The sequence below is a fragment of the Lepus europaeus genome, chromosome 2 (genome assembly GCF_033115175.1).
Source record: "Lepus europaeus isolate LE1 chromosome 2, mLepTim1.pri, whole genome shotgun sequence".
In the NCBI taxonomy this organism is placed as follows: Eukaryota; Metazoa; Chordata; class Mammalia; order Lagomorpha; family Leporidae; genus Lepus; species Lepus europaeus.
Genome location: NC_084828.1, coordinates 117,970,059 through 117,985,823, shown reverse-complemented (window position 1 = coordinate 117,985,823; position 15,765 = coordinate 117,970,059).

Sequence of the window (15,765 nt, the reverse complement as noted above, 5' to 3'; positions counted from 1 at the left end):
ATTGTTATAATCATTTACCAATTTTTCTCCTCAACTTGAAAACTCCTAATTATCTTAGCACTTGTCTTAATGACTGATATAGAAATGATGTTCGAATATCATTAGCAGAATGTGTTTCATATTCTTGCATGGCATAGCTATACAGTTAAGCTTGTTCACATTGTCCCTTTTTTGGGATTTTGGAAATTAGATTGAAATCAAAGTAAATTCTCTCTGGTGGTAGAAAAGATTAGTGTCTGAGTTTCGCACTATGTGGAAAAAGTTTTCATGATAAAGAAAAACAAAAATAGCTAAAATGCAAATAATATTCCTGACAGTTGTTCTGGCAAATAGTCCTAGCAGCGTTTTTGTTTGTTTGTTTCTGATGACTGATGCTTAAATGTTCTTCCGTTCATATAGTTTAGCTACAAAAGCTATTCTATAACCCAGTGCAATGTTCTTTCTCTTAAACTATTTTGAGTTAGATTTCTGCCAATAGGAAACAGATGAATACTCTCCAAAATGCATGATTCAGAAGAATTAACATAAGTAGTTATTCATCAATGAGTTGAAATGTAATGCAGATATATAAAATTTGGTTTATTTATTGTTAGAAGAAAATAACACATTCCCAAGCTTCCAAATGTATTACCAAAGATTTAGAAATGGAATTATTCAAATTGTAATATCATTCTTAGTTTGACATTTTAAAAATAGGGATAACTTAAAAATATAAAAGTAATCAATCATTGACTTTTATTTAGAATAGCTTTTAAGGGGGAGGGTATTATAGTGCAGTGGGTTAAGCCACAGATTGGGACACCCACAACACAAATCGGAGTGCCTGGAACTGGGTTCTTGCTTCCATTTCCAGTCCAGCGACTAGCTGATGTGCTTGGGAGACAGCTGGCCAAGTACTTGGCTGTCTGCCACCCTAGGCTTTAGCATCAGTCCCAGCTGTTGCAGACATTTGAGGAGTTAAAACAGATGGCAGATCTCTCTCTTCCCACTTGCCCCCACTGCATCTGTGTGTGTGTGTGTGTGTCCCCCTCTCTCTGCTACACTGCCTTTCAAATAAATAAATAAATCTTTTAAAAACCAAATTGTAAGAAAGGACAAAGCAAACATGTATGCAAAGTCCACATTACATAAGTCGTTATATTGTGCAATGCAACCAAAGAAAAATGTTAAAAAACAAAATCATATAAGGATTACAATAAACTAAAAAAAGGTTCTTTGTTATTCAAAGTACTTCAGATCCAAAGTTGCAAGTATAAGAAATCTCTGTGGTTAGCACGGAAGCTGGAATTCGGAGTGGTGATGGGGTGCAAACCTGAGAACTCTGCCATGGCAGATGAGTGCCCCAAGTCATGAGTAAACTGCTCTGTCAAATGCCCGCCCCTACATTTTTATTAACGTTTTTCTGTGAGATATATTTTGCCCTTTAAAACAGGATTAGTAGTTAAACTATTCTCTATAAAATCGTAGTTTTTCCCAAAATGTTGGTGCTCATAAAATACAAATATTATTAAGAACTCATTTAAAATAATGTTGTAAGACATTAAAACCAAATAAATCTTGGGAAATAACACCAATAAAACACATTGGGAGAACAAGGAAATATAGATAATGTCTCAAAATATACCGTGGTGTCAATGTTGAAATTCCCAAATGTGACTATTGTATTATAGTTATTAGGAGAAATCTCTTGTTTTCAAAATGATAAATGTTAGTTAGTGGTGATGTGATATCACAACTACAAATAATGCTCATGGTTTTTTCCCAAATAATGCATATTCTGGAGGGAGAAAGAAAGAGTGACAGAGAGAGAGAGAGAGAGAGAGAGAGAGAGGAAAATTTTAGCAATCAATGACTGTTGTTGAGAAGTGTACAGATTACTACTTTTCTATTTTATTACTCCTGCAACTGTTGAGGAAAAACAAAAGGCAAATGCATTTTTATAGATTTCATTACATGCTTTCTTTAACAACATATGGATGATGATGATGATGATGATAGAAAGAATGAAATGTCATTATGTTTCTATAGCTTTTTGCTCTTTATAAAACAGCTCAAAGAACTAAACTCCTTTTCTACCCATATGAAATTCCAATTAAAAAAATACAGAATAAAATAGTCATCATTGGTTAAGGATCCTTCATTCACTCGAGATTTTACAAATATCAATTCATTTTACTCCTTTTTACTTTACGAACCAAAGGGCAAGTTAAATCTCTGCTTCTTTTTTAAAAGATGAGGAAGTTAAGACTCAAATTGATTGAGTAACTAAAGTCACACTGTTAACAAGTGGTAAAGTCTGAAATCAAAGCCAGTTCAATTAAATTCCCATAAGCCTGGAGTCTTTGTGCAGCTTCTAAAAGGCTTAAATTTGCACTTGCCTAAAGCCAATGTTCCTTGCTGGTTGCTAATCAGATTGGGGGAGAATATCAGTTACCTGTATTCTTGTATAACTAGGTATTTCCCCGGCTTTGATATCTGTAAGAAGAATGGCTCATAAATTAATTATTGTCAAATAGTTGGCTTTGCTATGTTTTTATAAAGTTTATCTTATTTTACCAATGCCTTGAGAATAACCAGATGGTTTTATAACCTCTTTTATGGTATTCTCAAATGTACCTATATTGTCTGCTAACATATTTAGTTGGAAGTATTGGCATATCTATTTATGTGATAGTTTGGCCACATTAAAGCAAGGGCATGAATAGTGGTAATGTCCCCATTCATGATGGACAGCTCAGGAATAAGTGAGTGTGGATTTTCAGGTTGTTTTTCAGTGAAGCAGGATGTTATGGAATATGAAATCAGCTGAATAACAGGGGTTACTCATTAGCTCTGTGTAACCACAAACTCAGTCACTGTATAAACCAGCTTTGTTGACAGAACCCTAGGACATAGAGAACATTAATAATCTCCTTAATACACAATGGATTAAGAGATCTATTTTGTTAAGTATCAGAAATCCTGAGATACTTTAAAAATAAAACACGTCTAAGGAAAGTAGCTTGCAAGATTGGAAACAAATGTGGTTATGCTCCTTTTGAGTGTCCTATCATTAGACTGATATATACTCAGTTTATTTTTATTCACTGGTATCTATTTGACATAATTTGTCAATAACCCTTGGCTTAAACTTACACTCACATTAATTTAATTTTTAAAGTATTTATTTACATATCTATTTAAGTATTTTTTAATTTTTTTTCCACAGGCAGAGTTAGTGAGAGAGAGAGAGAGAGAGAGAAAGGTCTTCCTTTCCGTTGGTTCACCCCCCAAATGGCCGCCACGGCCAGCATGCTGTGCTGATCTGAAGCCAGGAGCCAGGGGCTTCCTCCTGGTCTCCCATGCGGGTGCAAGGACCCAAGCACTTGGGCCATCCTCCACTGCCTTCCCAGGCCACAGCAGAGAGCTAGAATGGAAAAGGAGCAACCGGGACAGAATCCAGCGCCCCGTCCAAGACTAGAACCCGGGGTGCTGGCGCCGCAGGCGGAGGATTAGCCAAGTGAGCCACAGCTCCAGCCCTATTTATTTACTTGAAATCCAGAGTTACAGAGAGAGAGGGACACAGAGAGAGAGTTCTTCCATTTACTGGTTCACTTCCCAAATGTCCAAAATGGCTGGCTGGTGCTGAGCCAGGCTAAAGCAAGGAGCCAGGAGCATCCTCCAGGTCTCCCATGTGCATTCAGGGACCCAAATACTTGGTCTATCATCTGCAGCTTTCTCAGGCCCATTGGTAGGGAGCATGATGAGAAGTGGAGTAGCAGGGATGCAAACTGGTACCCATATTGAATGCAGGCATCACAGGCCATAACCCTCTATGCCACACCTACCCCTCTGCATTAATTTAAATGATATATTTTGGCCTGCGCTGCGGCTCAACAGGCTAATCCTCCGCCTTGTGGCGCCGGCACACCGGGTTCTAGTCCTGGTCAGGGCTCCGGATTCTGTCCCAGTTGCCCCTCTTCCAGTCCAGCTCTCTGCTGTGGCCAGGGAGTGCAGAGGAGGATGGCCCAAGTGCTTGGGCCCTGCACCCCATGGGAGACCAGGATAAGCACCTGGCTCCTGCCATCGGATCAGCACGGTGCGCCGGCCGTAGCACACCAGCCGCGGCGGCCATTGGAGGGTGAACCAATGGCAAAATGGAAGACCTTTCTCTCTGTCTCACTCTCTCACTGTTCGCTCTGCCTGTCAAAAAAAAAATTATATATTTAGATAAGAGGAATAGAGGCAGGGATTGTGGCACAGTGTGTTAAGCTACCACTTGGGACACCCACATCCCATTTTGGGGGGCTAGAAGGAACGCTTCTGACCCAGCTTCCTGATAATGAGTCTGGTAGGTTGGAGATGATGGTCCAAGTACTTGGGTTTCTGCCACCCATGTGAAAGACACGGATGGAGTTCCTGGATACTGATTTCAGCCTGGCCTAACCTGGCTGTTGTGAGCATGTATGGAGTAAAACAGCAGATTGAAGTTATCGTGTTCTCTTTCTCTCCCTCTTTCTTTGTCTCTCTGCCTTTCAAATAAAATAAACTTTTTAAAAAATTTTATTTGCAGTATACTAGATATTTGTAAGTATTTTCTTTGAACTTAAGGTTTCCTATATATTGGTTTTTGCAATATAAATTTTATATATTCTTAATTATGATATACCACCTGGTTGCTATCTGAAATGTATATCAAATAATAAATCACATAACCAAAAGAGTTAGGCTTTCAAATCTATGTACGAAATATTCATTCACTTTTTATCTTCACTTCTCTCTTATTAGTTTTTTACCCTTACACAGAAGAGAAGATTCTCTTATAAGTGCCTGGAAATAAGTATCTGCAAAGATAGCTCCTTGAAAATATTAAGACACATTTTTTAAGGTACAGATATGCATGAGAACATAGTAAGGAGACTTAGGCAAGGGTATTATTTAAATTGCAAAATCAACTTGCTCTGTGCTTATCTAGGAGTTTCCTAGATCAAGCAGAGCCAAGTATGGAGGCTTGAGAATTGTAATAACTCTCTACATTATAGTCCTTCCTTTTTAGTTCCCAGAGAAAATAGTAACTCCTTTCTGTGTTAAACAAGTAAACAAACAAATAAAAGCAGTGAAAATTAAACAAACAAAAACTCAGTATTTATTTCTAAATCGTGAATCAATCTAGCAGAGATAGCTGTGAGACTTTGTGCAACGACCAAAAAGAATGCCTGGTGAATTTGCTTCCGTTTTTTCTTGGCTTCCCTTGAACGTCAGGGATTCTCTGTAAAGTCTGAGAGCAGTTTTCTGTGGCTGGCCCTGGAAACCAGGAGAGTAAGACTTATGTTGCCTAAAGTCTTGGAGTAATAGACAGTAGGTCTCTGGAGTGTTGGCTTGTTCAGATTAAAATTAATATATCTGTGTCGAAAGATAACATCATATGCTTTTAGGTACAGGAAGGGATACTTCAGTATTAGCTGGCAATGAACTCCCACCTTTGTGTTTTAAGTCCCATTACTGGCTGTGCTGCCTCCTATTATCTTCATCAACACGTATTTTTTTTTTTAAAGTAAATGATGCATATTTTAAAGTTGAACACTGAAATACTTTTTAAAAATTAGGCCCTATCATCATCCCTTTTCAAAGACAGCCATTTTAACTGGTGTGAGGTGGAACCTTATTGTGATTTTTTATTTGTGTTTCCCAAATGACTAGTGATCTTGAGCATCTTTTCATGAGGTTGTTGCCATTTGAATTTCATCCTTTAACAAATGTCTGTCTATATAACCTTAACCAATTTATTAACTGGAATGTTTGTTTTTGTTATTGTTTATTTTCATGTGCTCCTTGTATATCCTGGATAGTAATCCTTTATCAGATGTATAGTTTGCAAATATTTTTTCATATGCTGTCAGTTGTCTCTTTCTTGAGTGTTTCCAGGGCAGAAGCTTCTTAGCTTGAAATAATCCCATTTGTCTATTTGTGTCTGTATTGCCTGTGCTTCATCCATGAGGTCTTTGCCTATAGCCATGTTTTACAGCATTTCCTCTATGTTTTCCTCTAGTAATTTGAAGTAGAGGTCTTGTTTCATATTTCTGCACTTAAAGATCCAATTTTCGCAACACCATTTGTTGAAGAGACTTTCCTTTCCCCAGAGAATGATTTTAACTTGTTTGCCAAAATTGGTTGTACATGTATGGATTAATTTCTGGGTTCCCTAATCTATTCCACTTGTCCACATGTCTATGCCTGTGCAAGTACCAGGCTGTTTTGACTATAATTGCCCCATGATAGATCTTTCAATCTGTTATTATGTTGCCTCCAACATATATTGTCTAGGATTGCTTTAGTTATCTTGGTATTTTTGTGATTTCATATGAATTTTTGGGACAATTTTTCCAGTTCTGAAAAGAATGTCTTTGATATCTTGACTGTGATCACATTGAATCTGTAAATTGTTTCCTATAGTATGGATATTTTGATTATATTAATCCTTCTGATAACATAAGCATGGTAGATTTTTCTTTGTTCTGATTTTTGCATTTCTTTCTTTAATGTATTTTATTTTTCATTGTTGAGATCTTTCACTCACTTGGTTAAATTTACCCCAAGCTATTTAAAAATTTTGTAGCTATTGTGAATGTGAATGATGATACATGTTTTTTCTCAACCAGGACATTATTTGTGTATACAAATATTGTTGATTTTATATCATGCAACTTTGACAGATTCTCTTATGAGTTATAATAATCTCTTAGTAGATTCTTTTGGTTCCCCTATGTATAGCATCATATCATCTGCAAACAGGGATAATTTAACTATCTCATTTCTATTCTCCATTTGTATCTGTTGGATTTTTTTCTGTAAAGACTTATTGGCCCACAAGCAACAGGAAAATTTTATTGGAGGTACAAATTCCTGGTCGCCTATGATTTTGCGTCTGGCCTGGAAGGTTTGGCAGGGTGTCAGAGCCCACTTAGGCCAGTGGAGCACTCCCCTTCCTTCACTCTATCAAGGTACATGGATTCAATTTGCCAAGGTGGAGCACCAATTAACTTCTGTAGCATGTATCTGGCTCCAAGAATGCCACAGATCTTTTCAAGGAAAGGGATATTCATGGGGTTGAGAGTGGATCCATTGTTCTCTGTGACTGCAATAAGGCATGGGGTATGATTGGGTCTTTGATTCTGGCTTTAGCAGCTCAGAGTTAATGAAGTTTTGGCTTAGGTCATCACAGAGGGCTCCATGCTCATGCTGAGGAGTGCACAGATCCTTTCTGCAGGTTATACATCTGAGTAAGTGAGGTCTGGAGGCACTGGTGGATCATGCTGGGTAGTTGGTTCAGCTTGGCCGAAAAGAGCTAAGGCTGTGAACATGCCATTCCATGTGATCTTTCCCTTTCTCCCCACTGCCTGCTAATGACAGAGATCTACCATGCTCAACACGGATGTTCACTCTGCTCTTTTGTCCTGCACTCCAGCACTGGCCTGAGATCCCTGGCCTCACTCAACATATACCTCTGGATATCTGCGGAAGGAGCAGACACGCCAGTAAGCCATAGCGGCATGTTTCAAAGACAAAAGCCCTCAGAGGATAAAAACTAACAAATATTTACACATATGATTAAAAATTAACAGAAATACAATAAACATGAGAAAGGATGACACTATGACTCCCCAAAAAGAACACAATAACGCATCAATATTAGAATGTGAAGAAAGATTAATGAAATGCCTGGAAAGGAATTCAAAATAATGATCATAATATTACTCAAAACCACAGAGATGCATGGAAGAGAAATCAAACTGAAATATTAGAATGGAAAAATTGTCAAATAAACAATACAGTAGAAGGCCTTGACTACAGACTTGGTGAGGCAGAAGAAATAATATCAAAGCTAGAAGAAAAATCTTTGGAAATATCTGCATCGTGGAAGAAGAAGGAAAAGGAGGAGGAAGATAAAGAAAAGAAGAAATAATTAGAAAAAGTGAAAATAGTGTTTGAGACATATGGGATACTATCAATCAACCAAATATACATATCTTAGGAGCTCCTGACAGGTGGAAAGAGAGAATAGGTTAGAAGACCTATTCAGTGAAATAATAGCAGAAACTTCCCTAATTTGGAGAAAGATATGGACATCAAAATACAGGATAGATCTTTAATAGACATGATCAATAATATCTTTGCCACAATACATTGTAGTCAAACCTGCAAAAGGGAAACATAAAGAAAATATCCTAAATGTGCATGGGGGAAATGCCAGAATGCCATCAAATGATCTCCAACTAGACTGACAGCTGATATCTCATCAGAAACCCTACAGACTTGGTGAGAATGGAGAGACATAGTCCAATTCCTAAAACAAAACAAGAAGCTGTCAACCCATAACACTATCCACCTAACCTCTCATTTATTCATCTATAAATGAAGGTAAAATAAAGACCTTCCAAAACATAGAGAAATTAAAAGAATTTATCACCACTCATCCAGCCTTACAGACGATACCTAAGGATGTGCTACATACAGTTTTGAATATTTATACTGCAGTATTCTACAATGAGATTCTTAAGGTACATTCTTAAATTCATTTCCAGCTATGAACTTATTTTTCCTTCAGCAGGAATTAACAGTCCAAGAAAAGCAGTAATGTAGCAATAAGACTGTGATGTTGCCTGCATTTCTACCTCTCTCTCCCAAACCCATATTTAGAGACACCAGGAAATCAAGTAGTAAGTGACTAGATGCAGGACAGGACTTTTCCAAGTTTATACAATATTGGATAATTTGAGAAAAATACATAATTAAAAGATTATAACAAGTTTAATATGTTATTTTTATTAATGGGGACATGCTAAACTGTTATAATTAAGAAATGCAATATAGCAGTTTCAATAAGAAACAAGTATATTTCTCTCTTATCTAAAATCCATAAAATCATTGCACAATTTGGGCACTCAGAAGTTCTTCCCACATGATTATCCAGAGAGCCAGATGGTCAGTGGTGCTATATTGCCTACTGTCAAAATTCCTTCAAGGAATGGTTTTATATAAGTAAATTAGTGTCTTAATGTGAACTTTATACTAAACCGATATTTCATAATAAATTATTTCCTTCAGCATGCACTTATGTGAGCATCTAAAGACAAAATGAAACCTTCCATTAGATTTTTCTAACACATATCAAAATTCATGTGCCAAAATCTGAATGCTAGCCTACTCATCATTATTATTGTCTACTTTTCTGCATAGATTAAATGTTTTCTTTTAGTCACCTATCATCTCTCTTGATATCTTTTCCATAGCTGGTCTGCAGACGATATTTTCTCTTCTGGCTTCAAGATAAACTAATAATCTGATTGTTTGTTACTACTCCTTTGGAATAAAAAATGACAAGCTACAGAAAACAGCACATTATGAATGAGTTAAATATTATATTGCATGTAAATGCTTGAAAGCAAAGTTGTCCATTTTGTATGATTCCATTCACATAATGTCCTAGAACAAGTCTATGATTAAAGAAAAGAAGAAGTATCTAAACTGATTCTTTGTGGGATAGTGACTCAGAAGGGACTTGAAGGAAATTTCTTCTGATGCAAATTATACATATATATTTTACACACGCACAACACACACAATGGTATAGGTTAGCCTGGTTTATGCATTATCCAAAACTCATTGGGAGCTGGCGTTGTGGCATAGTGGGTAAAGCTGCCACTTGCAGTGCCATTATCCCATACGGGTGCCTGTTTCAGTCCCAGCTGCTGTATTTCTGATCCAGCTTTCTGCTATGCTGCTATAGCCTGGGAAAGCAGTAGAAAATTGCCCAAGTCCTTGGGCCCCTGTACCTGCGTTGGAGACCTGGAAGAAGTTCCTGGTTCCTGAGTGGGGATTGGCCCAGCTCCAGCTGCTGCGGCCATTTGAGGAGTGCACCAGCAGATGGAAGACCTCTCTCTCTCTCTCTCTCTCTCTCTCTGACTTTCAAATAAATAAATAAATCTTTAACAAAAATCATTGAGTTACACTTTTAAGATGTGTCCATTTCATTGTATCTAATTTTTACCTAAAGCAACAGAAACAACCATTTACCTCTAGCTAATAGGTTGACTTTTAAATGTAGGATGAGTAAGCATAACTAAAGCTACCATTTGTTATAATAGGTTTGAGCAAATGGATACATATATTGAAGATAATAAAAGTTATATTTGTCAGCTTAGTGTGAAGAATTAGTAATATGGAAAGTTGAAAGGCTAAAATAAAACCTGCATTATTGCATTGCAACTGGAGGTGTCAGAACAAACACATGAGACACTTACATACTGTGTGTGTGTGTGCTTGCACATATATATTACATCTTCTTATAGCTGCTTACTGAAACAGCCTAAAACAGTGTTATACTAGTGATAATGAACATCAAGTTCTTATTATCTAAATATAGTTCTCCACTAAAATAATCCTAGAAATATAGCTGATTTCAGGTATTTGGATAGTAAATTACAAGTTACTTATTTTTGTCCTGAAGAATAAGAAAGTACTTAAGGAATTATAAACATATGTTGAAACAACACAAGAGCTAGTTTGGAGGGGTTTCCACTGGCCCAATTTGGCATAATAAATAACCTAATAATAAACCTTTGAATGAAATGCCAATTGCTAAAAGTATTTTGATATACTAAATAAATACATGACACAAAATTCTTCATACAGTTGAATGAAAACTAATAAGTGTAGAAGGAATGAAATTGGGAAATCATTGAGGAATGCTAAATTTTAACATTCAATGATATTTTGTTAAGAAAAGAATATTGAAACATTCTTATAGTTTTAATCAGGAAATTATTGATTACATACAAAAATAATAACATGGCCGACAGAGCTTTAAATTGTTACTGACTGATAGAATAAAAAAGGGAGAGAACGATCCAACATGGAAGTGCGATACACAGCAGACTCATAGAATGGCAGATGTCCTAAACAGCACTCTGGCCTCAGAATCAGCCCTTAAGGCAATCAGATCTGGCTGAAGAGCCCATGAGAGAATTTCAGGCATGGAAATCCAAGACACTCTGGCAAAAACAAAAATGACCTAAATGAAAGATCTCTGCGAGTGAGATCCCAGTAGAAAGAACGGGTACAAACTGTTGAAATCTTTACTTAATATATACTAAATCAATCTTCTGTATATAAAGATAATTGAAAGTGAATCTTGATTTGAATGGAATGGGAGAGGGAGTGAGAGATGGGAGGGAAGTTGTGGCGGGGAAAAAGCCATTGTAATCCATAAACTGTACTTTCGAAAATTATATTTACTAAAAAAAAGTTTAAAAAATAATAAAAAAAGAAAGAATGGGCCATCAAAGAAGGAGATACCTTTCTCTGAAGGGAGGAGAGAACTTCCACTTTGACTATGACCTTGTCTGAATAAAATTGAAGTTGGCGAACTCAAGAGGCTTCTATAGCCTTGGCAACTCATGACTAGAGCCTAGGGAGATTACTGATGTCATAAACAAGAGTGTCAAATTGTTAAGTCAACAACAGGAGTCACTGTGTACTTACTCCTCATGTGGGATCTCTGTCCTTAATGTGTTGTCCAATGTGAATTAATGCTATAACTAGTACTGAAACAGTATTTTTACACTTTATGTTCTGTGTGGGTGCAAACTGATGAAATCCTTACTTAATATATACTAAATCAATCTTCTGTATATAAAGGTAATTGAAAATGAATCTTGATGTGAATGGAATGGGAGAGGGAGCGGGAGATGGGAGGGGTGCGGGTGGGAGGGAAGTTATGGGGGGGGGAAGCCATTGTAATCCATAAACTGTACTTTGGAAAATTATATTTACTAAATAAAAGTTAAAAAAATAAATTGTTAATATCAGCTTCAGCTTCACTTATATTGGGGAATCATGCAATTTCTTAATTGAGGCACTGAGTGAAATGCAAAACTAAATGCAGTCACTAGGAATCATTAGAAGTACACAAATTAAAGCACATCACATTCTAGGAGCTGGTACTGTGGCTTAGTGGGTTAAACCCCATATGGGTTCTGGATTGAGGCCCAGCTGTTCCATTTCCTATCCAGGTCCCTGTTAATGTGCCTGGAAAAGCAACAGATGATGGCCCAAGTCCTTGTGCCCCTACACCCACGCAAGAGACCTGGAAGAAGCTCCCGGCTCCTGACTTCAGTAAATTTGTAAGTATGTTAAAGCTGAAAGGAATTCTATTACTAGTATTTAAATGAATATTGAAGACTATTATAAAAAATGGAGTGATGCCATCATAATAACCTGGTTTCTTCCCAAAGTGTTGGCAATGGCTTTAGATGGACCATACCAAAGTGAGGAGACAAGAACTCAAATCGGGTTTCCTACATGGGTGACAGAGACCCAAGTGCTTGAACTATGTCCTGCTGCCTCCCACAGTGGCATTTGTAGGAAGTTGGGATTGGAAGCAGAACTGAAACTCAAACCCAGGCACTCGGATATGCTATGTGGGTATCCCATGTGGCATACTGACTGCTAGGCCAAATGCCCACACAGCCTCCCCCAAAAAACTTTTAAATGATAAAGATCATAAACATGCATATTTTAATAGAAAGCTTTTATTTCATAAATATAAATTTCATAAGTACAACTACTGGATTATAACAATTCTTCCCCCATACCCACCCTCCCACCCCCAAACAATCCCACCTCCTACTACCTCTCCCATCCCATTCTTCATTAAGATTCATTTAAAAATTTTTGATTGATAAAATAGTAAGATCTTGAACAAATACCACAGTAGTTTTTCAATGTATTTTTGTGCCCTACAACTCCTTTTACATAACCCTGCTCTATACCATAAAATGAGAGCTTGATATCTTCACTTTTCTAAAAAATGTGACATACTCATATGCCACAGATATTTATATGTATATATACCTAATGTAACATATTGGTCTATTTAGCTGACAAATTGTCATCAACACTTTTTGTTGGGAGGGGTGTTTTAGATGAATATCATGAAATCATTACTGGATATTATTTTAAGCACCAAGAATATGTATGAAAGAGTATTTCATTTTATTCATCCACCCTCCCTCTTTATTCAGCCTCATTCATATACTGACAGCTAAACATATGTGCTGCCCTAATCTTTGAAATCTTTAAGATGTGTTATACAGCAAGTCTATTGCTTATTTTTAAGTTTATGAACTGTGTTAATATTTTTGGCCATCTTTTGCAAGTCATGGAGTAGTGTTGAATACATCAAGATGACCACAGTGAAATAACTGCAAACATATTGTTCCTCGGGGAAAGTGATTTTGTTTCACTGTGCATTGCAGACAAATGACAAAGAGCAAATAAGTCAGAAGCACATCAGTCACCAGTAAGTTTTTTTTTTTTTTCTTTGACTGAACCTTTATCAATGTCACCTAAATTGTAGAACATTAGAGACTTGGACTGCATAAAGCTGTAGCCATTCAGTTTCTCTTTTGTGATTTTTTTCCACCTCATTTTGTTACATTTTAAGTTAATTATGTTTCAGTTTCCATCTGTAGGGTATTCTATAGTAGTGAGATTCTGATACTGTGAATCCAAAAAATTTAAAAAACTACAGAGATTATTTAGGTTTAGCATTTTGTAGTAATAATAAGTTGAAGTTTACCACTGCCAGAATTTCAAATGAGTGAACTTCATTTACCAGTGGGGAGGTCAGTAATTCAGAATTCTCTATTTCAGTTGGAGAAGAACAGTAGGATGCAAAAAGTGTCCCTGTAGACTCTGCGATCCGGCAGAAAGCAGAGGGAGAAAACTAGGAAGGCTTCAAATCTAAAAAGCAATAGCATTTCCAAGAAGAGAGAAATAAAATAGAAATAAGGTTGGTTAGAAAGGATACAGCTTAAAGGTACACAAGAGAAATCATACAGGAATTTTGAGTGATGATCCTTTCATGAACAGCAGGAAATTGAGTAATACACTTTCATTTACCACTGTAACCATAATTACTAGCCCACCTGCATTTTGCATTCCAATGAGAGAAAAGAAGTTTAAATTATTTTTTTAGCTTTGTTTTAAATGTGCCAAGGAAACCAAAGGAATTCCTGTGATTCTTTCTGTAATACACTAGGATAAATGTGTTCAATATTGAGTGCATAAATTAAGCACTCCTAATTTGATTAGTTTGAGTTTTAGGAAGAAAAATAGATGAAATCCCTTATCAGGAAATGGTAATTCACCAATGACAATTAGTTGTAATCCATACCTATCTTGAATATCAACACGGAGGTCAGCTGACGATGAAGCAATGAGTTCATCACTTGGAAATTAATAAATGCCCTGTCTCAAAGATGCTCTTAACCTTTACAGAGGGAAAGGGGAAGAAAGAGAGAGTTTTACGTGCTTTAGAAAAACACATTCTGTGTTTTGAATTATTGAACTTTTATGTAGCTTCCATTTATTTGTGGTTCAAGACTTACATATATTCTATCTGATAAGAATAAGTAACTTAGGTTTTTTTTAAAGATTTATTCATTTATTTTAAAGTTAGAGTGACACAGAGAAAGAAGGAAAGGTGAAGAGAGAAAGAGAGAGGGAGAAAGAGAGGAAGAGAGAGATATTTCTTCCATCTGCTGGTTCTCTCTCTAATCGGCCACAAGGGCTGTAGCTGCAGGGATCTGAAGCCAGAAGCCAGGAGTTTCTTCTGGGTCTCCGACATGGGCGCCGGGACCCAAACACTTGGGCCTTGGAAGTGGAACAGCCAAAACTCAAACAGGCGCCCATTTTGGATGCTGGCACTGTAGGCTGCCGCTTTACCCACTACGGCACAGCGCCGGCCCCTTAGTTTTAATTTAACTAAATTGCATATGTCATTTAAGAGGAACATCAATTAAACTCATCATTACACTTAAATAATGTGTATAGAATGTATGCAGGCATATAAATATGTAAAATACATATGTACATATATATGCATATAAATAATATATATGTTCCATTGTGTCACTCATTGTTAAAGATGACATTTATCTTAGATTTATAGCCAACAATGTGTGTTTGAAATATCTGTTAATTCAATGTTATATTTTCAATTTAAAAAAGTATTTTTTAGTTAATCCTAGTCATTCTAGGTTTTAGAAGATCTGGGAAAATTATGCTGTGAAAACTTGTTTTCCACCTGATTTCCACAGACTGAAGATAAATAGGTAAGTCTTTTAATTCAAAGAATTAAGGTACAATGATGGTATTAGAAGTTTCTGGGTAATGGAGATGGAGTGAGATAACCTTATGAATTAAACTGTAAGTTGATGCCAATTTGTTAAGATCTGGGATAGCTGAGAATCAATGACTCCCTGTTAACAACTGAAGAGGCTATGCACTCAGGCAGTGAGAAACTAAATGTATTGTTGTTTTATTCTAAACATTTTATACTGAGGACAAAAAACTCATAACGTAAAAAGTTAGTTTTAATTTTCTCTTGTCATTTTAATGCATTTCTATTACCAGGTAACATTGAAAGTCATCCATTATTGCTGACAAAGGCTACTAGGCATAATGAAAAATTCATGAATTAGAGTTTTTGAAGACCTAAGTTCTAGCAATTGATCTGCCCTTTACTTCTTTGAGATCTTGAGAAACTTCATGCTTTTGAAAAAATAAAACCAGAAAGAAATTATAAATTGTGAATGACACATATTTGAGATTCCAATACCATAAATTTTATTTGAATTTCAAAAAATATGAACATATATGCATATAAATATTTGAAAGAAATATATAATAGAAAATTTAGAGTCTCATTGTGCCCTCTCTCAT